The following is a 6000-nucleotide window of genomic DNA, read 5'->3' as shown; positions in this document are numbered from 1 at the left end:
AACTTTTTGAACCAAGGAACTAAAATATGAATCCAACTGATCCATGAATTAAACACAATCCTTACATAAAAGGCGGACGAATGGACTCGTAACATAATAGGTACAATCTTTAGAAAGAATTTTCTCTAGGGTTTCATTTCTTTATCGGTCCCTCGATAAGAGACCCCCAAGGATGTATTGTGGGAACCAGCTTTACTGTTACCAATTTATATTTACAGTTGATTTATTATACGTCATATTTCACAATAAACGTTGGTTCTTGTTATCGATCAGCAAATATAAGTTTGTGAATATAACCAGCATGTATGCACGTGCGAACAGACAATGGCGCTGGCGTTGTGTTGCCAAGGGGGTCCTTCAGTGACCTGATAAGTATTTGGATTTATTGGGGTTCGATATTATGAATGAAACCCCTTCATTTCAATGTGTGCATTTGTGTATATGCTATTTACCTTATTTGTTTTGTTTACCCGTTTGAAATTTGTTCGTATTCGGCCTATTTGTGATACTATGTACTCCTGTCTCCCTAGCTGTTTAGTGGGTAGCCAATATGAGCCTTCACCCAGCAAATTTATTTCGCTTCCTCCACTTATATCGGTCTTTTCATACATGTTCGTTCATTCTATGTACTCCCAGCCTGGTCTTTGTTAAGGTATTACTTAGTCTGGTTGAGAATTGAGATATTTTATGCCCTGGTCGACCTTTTCCCGCATTTCTACGTTCCTCGTCTCGTCTGCCGTGTTGAAGCATTTTTTTACTGTTTAAAATAAAAAGAAATCGCATGCAGCTAAATTTGGGCTGTACGGAGGATGAGGTAACATTTGTACCCCCGAGGTTGTCAAATAGTTGATGGTTCTAGCAATTGTGAGAGCGGGCGCGTTATCTTAGTGAAAAAGTATGCCACAGACGTAGCTCCTGGGGCGTTCGCTATTCAACTCCCCGAAAGCTTGAGGCAGACAAACTTCGCTATATCATTCACTAGTAACTGTTCTATGGTCTTCGTGTAGTATCGGAATTTCTGCTACTAATCCACTGCCTCGAAAACACATCGCTATAATTTTTTTATCAACTCGCCGACCGCGAAAAACTTTTGTGGGCAACTCCTCCTCTTCAAACACCCATTGCGTGGATTGACGATAGTTGTAAGGATGTAGGCTACGTTTGGCAAAGTTCTTCCTTCGAACTTTTCTAGCATAAATTAGCCCCAATACGATGGGATTTTTGCTCTTCGGTGAGACAATGAGGTACCAGTCGCGATTCTTAACTTTAAGATGTTCATGCAGGGTGGTGAAAACTGCCTGTGATCCATTCTTCAGTTCTGACTGTAACTCCTGAGTTTAAATGTGTCTAGTCTCCCGCAATGGACACTCTACCCTGATGACGTTTTCATGAGTTACTGCAGTTGGTGGTCGGCCGGGTCTGGGTTCTTCGTTTAGATTCTCTTGACCACGTTAAGATTCTCAAAACTAGTAAGTAACTGTAATGCAGGAGCAGACTCCCCAAAAGTAGCTTGTAAGATGCCTTGAAGGTTAACCCTCATTTATAATCATAGAAATTCATAGCACGAAAAGCTTTGGGAAAAGCAGAGAGACGTCTATTGTTGCAAACAAAAGAAGAGTGATATATAATTTTTGAAAAAGAGCTATACGTAGGTGGTCAATGATTTTCACCAAGGAAATGTTTCCTAAGACAGTTTCTTGTATCTTCTATGGTTTCGGATTTCCCCATACTATCCCATTTACAAAAAACACTCTGTATAGGTATATATTTTTGTTACATTGAGAAAAAAAACGGATTTCAGTCAAGTCGATTTTAAGATTGTTTGCGAATTCTCTATCGAATCAATCACATTATTTTATTATTGTTTTACTTCAAATTGTTGCATAATCATTGCGCCTGTTGCTGTTTAGAAAGTACCTACTGTGCTCATAACAGTTTTTTTTAATAAATAATAATAATCACACGATGTTAAGTAGCGATGTGACCGACAATGGTACGCGTTTGACTAAAAAATGCCTGTTCACTCTGGACTTGAATAGCCCCAAATTGTACTTTTCGGGAAACACAGATAGTAGAGTATTGTGCCAATGGGTTCCGGACCTTCTAGTCGACCGAAAGAGGAACGGTGAGAGTGGAACTAAATTTAAAAGTTACCCTGCGCGCACTCCCCTAAATGTATCCGATAGAAAACTTACAAGCAGGCTACTTTCCTGCGATGGTCGAGACTTTCTAGCCCCGACTCCACATGAGAGTTGTTGTTAATAAGCCAGCTGCTGTGCCACTCAGATCTTCAAATCGCAAAATCCTGACCAATCACCCTGAGACATAAGCTGACAAGTCCTACGCGTCGTAATTTTACCAGCATGGTTGAAACAGTTACGGTGAACTCTAGAACTCTTTCGCAATGAGCTCTACTACTAAACCTAATCAGTAATGAATTGATTTTTTTTAAAGAACTTAACGTTATTATTATTTGGCTCTTATTTAATTAATATTATTTCCGTTATGAATACTCTACTGTGAAAGCTTTATCTAGATTCGATATAACTGACATAGAAGATGGATAGCGTTAAGTAGATAGCTGGTTCGATAACACGCTGTGTTCAGTCAAGTGCCTAATTAACCGCATATTGTTCGTTTTTTTATTATTACCCAACTACGGTCGAACCAAGAAGAAGAGTTGTGATTTGCATGAATCCTGTACGTGGTGCAGATATCGGATAGATAGATATAGACGGTCTGATCCATTGACTTACAATTATATGGACGTCGGGTCCGCGCTAAAAAGTGTCCGAACTTATAGGGTTAAAATCGTATACAGAGCGTCATTCACGCTCTAGTCTTCGTTTGTACGACTGACAGCGAAGCAAGCAAAATTAGACAGTACTGCGATGACATTACAATTTAAATTCAACGTTTTAGCTTTTTCATATTCCTTGACATGTCACTACGTTTAAATAGGTTGACTTGGGACATTTTTCTCGTGGTTTTTGTATTAGACCCGTCGTCCATTTATTTGTAAGTCAATGGTCTGATCTTATAAATTTAAAAGGAGACTCGCTAAATACGTGACAATTTTCGGTTTTAAAACATTTTTGTATCACATTTGAATGACTTAGATAAATATAGGATTATGTTGTGGTAAAAATATTTATGGTTAACATATAGATACATAATAGATATAATTAAATAAGAAAACGTATATCACGCTATAATCTAGCCAGGGTGTTTATTACTATACACTTAAAACTACGAAGTTTTAACAACCACTTATATAAGCATAGATTATGAAGTGGTAAAATAATTTTATTGTTGACGGATAAAGACATACAGAAATATATCATCATAAAATGACGAATAGACATAAAAAATTATAAGAAGCATTTAAATGTACGTCACACATGACTAATAAAACCGGTGCGGTGTGTTTATTATTATAATAAAACCAAGAAGTTGTTAATATTGTTATCTTATAAGCTATTATCGTGTGTGGTTTATTTTAAAGTTCTATCTCCGAAAGTTAAGTAAAATTTATACGTGGATGTCATACATTAATACGTTTTTGTAAAATGTGTCAGCCCTATAGCGGGGAGTAGCCCAGGTGTGCGGGGTCGCTGTCGGCCGGTGACCCTTCGAGTTCAGCGCAGGTCAACGTCCTTGGTGCAAACGGGTGCTATGCAGTTTTGCTCTCTGCTGAAGTTTGGGTACATGATAATATCAATAAAATTGCATTTTGAAAACTGCCTCTGTGGTCAAACGGATTCCGTGCTGGGCGGCTACGCAGAGGTCTCGGATTCTCGGGTCAGTACAAATATTTGTATGGTCTACGTTTATTTCTCTCGTGAGTTTGGGTGAAATATGTAGTTGTCTGTGCGTGTCCATGGCACCCGCGACACAGGGTGTCATCGGGTCGAAGACATTTACTTTGTGTTCGGCCTTTGTATACGTATCATCCTTTTTTCGAAAATGGACCATTTATATTTGAATCCAGAAATTTATTAATTACATACATAGCGTGATATTCAATGATTTTTTCCCCCGAATTTTGAACTGCAGCTACTTATTTCAAAATCAGATACACTAACTGGTACATATTATTATTATGTTTACGCATTTAAGGTTTTTGCTAATCTGGTTTTATTTATGATTATTTTATAGCGTTATGTGGTGTATGTCTGATCTTTTCGCCGAGTTAAATTTCATCTCAAAGAAATTACATTCATTATTCTACAGTGAAATTATATACGCCCGGATACATAATTCGAGCCACCTCGCATTTTTGTCGTAAAGGGCTAGAATACAAAAATAGTGTATTAATCGAAGATAAAGTTTTTCCCGGTTTTGCAAATTCAAATTCCCAACAAGGACTTATGGAAAAGACGTTTAGTATACTAAAATTGCATAATAGTTTTTGATCAATCAAACATTGTTTAAGCTTCGGGCACTTAACACTGAAAATGCGTGGTGGCTCGAATTATGTGTCCGGAAGTCTATGTAGACGTTCGAAGAGCTGGCAGCAGTTTAATGTTTTAAATGTTCATAGAATACTAAGCATGTCGCTATATAAGTAAGTTTCTATACGAGTTATTATCTTCAGCACTGACATATAGAAGTCGAAACTTTAGTTGTGTTCATAGATAAGATTTTCTAGGGTTCATTAAAATATGTATATCACGCTGTCCGTATTTAAATGAACCGATCCTTGTCATTCGTCATATTTATTAATACAGCAAAAATGCAGCAAGGAATCTTGGCATCCTTTCAGGGTGAGGCGTTACATTACACCGTGGCAGTTGCTTCAGCTGTACCAAGCACAAATCCGGTCGTGTATGGATTACTACTGCCACCTTTGGGATGGCTCTGCTACATACCAACTGCCTACCTTGGATTCAATTGCCAACCGTGCTAGAGGCTTATAGGTGACTCGGAATTAGTGGAGGCGAAGCTGCAGAGCCTTGAACACCGCCGTAAAGCCGGCTTATCGGTATTTTACAGGATATATCACGAATTGTGTGCGATGGAATTACGCGATTTAATTCCGCCTCCCTCTTTCCATCACCGGGGGACTAGGCGTAGGCTTGGGTTCCACCCTATGTTGTGGATATTCCAAAGATTCGCACGAAGCGTTACGCGTCCACATTTATATGGCGAACGGCTATAGAGTGGAGTTCTCTGCCTGCAGACGTTGGGCCTTTTCAAGGCGAGAGTGAATAGGCATTATTTAGGTGTGCATGCTCCATTGTCGACCTCATCGTCACTTTCCATCAGTTAAGGTGGAGATCAAATGCGCACTTACATTTTGTTAAAAAAAAAGAGAAATCGTGATTTACTGTTTGTTTTAAATTGACCGATACACTATACACGTCACTACACGTCATGTGATGTATTCAATTTTATGTATCAAATTATAACCTTTGAAGCGTTAATCCCAAACGGCGTCATATTAATCCCTGTTCCATGTCTCGTTAGCCGCTGAGCCGATCCGGCGCAGCTCAAGTCTCAATTATCCTCCGTCCTTGCAATTAGTAGCTTCCCATACCATCTTCCTAATTAGAAAGCTTGCTCGAGGGCGTCAATTCAAATGGAGGGGTATAAATTTTCGGTTAATAACTTCGAAAGTAGATGAAACATTTGCATCTACTTCGCAAGATGTTAATTGATTTATTATCTCCCAACTTCGTACATAGGTACATAATATACTCAACAATCCTTCCAATATAACCAGGGTTGGGTTAAATTGAATTGCAAACGGAATAACCAATCCTAGTAGTAATTATTATTTATGCAAATTATTCCCGAATACTATGCAATGCATTACTTACTAATTACGTAAGTTATTAGTAAATTTTTCGAATACTTATTTTAATAAAGTAATAAAGGTTACGCTAATCATACAAGTACACAATTCTTGTTAACCTAAAACTACGAGTATAGTTTCTCGTTATTGCGTTTTACTTTGATCTACGTTTCATATTGTTGCCAGTGTGTTTAATTAACCTA

General features: G+C 38.1%; 1 protein-coding gene across 2 annotated transcripts in view; it reads left to right on the top strand.

Moving 5' to 3' along the window:
• Positions 1 to 6000, top strand: part of LOC113231403 — a 35005-nt gene that overhangs the window by 9658 nt on the left and 19347 nt on the right. The window lies entirely within an intron of this gene.

The sequence above is a fragment of the Hyposmocoma kahamanoa genome, unplaced genomic scaffold (assembly GCF_003589595.1).
Source record: "Hyposmocoma kahamanoa isolate Upper Pololo Valley unplaced genomic scaffold, ASM358959v1 65, whole genome shotgun sequence".
NCBI classification, from domain to species: Eukaryota; Metazoa; Arthropoda; class Insecta; order Lepidoptera; family Cosmopterigidae; genus Hyposmocoma; species Hyposmocoma kahamanoa.
The sequence above is the reverse complement of the archived record's forward strand: the minus strand, read 5'-3'. Positions and strand labels throughout refer to the sequence as shown.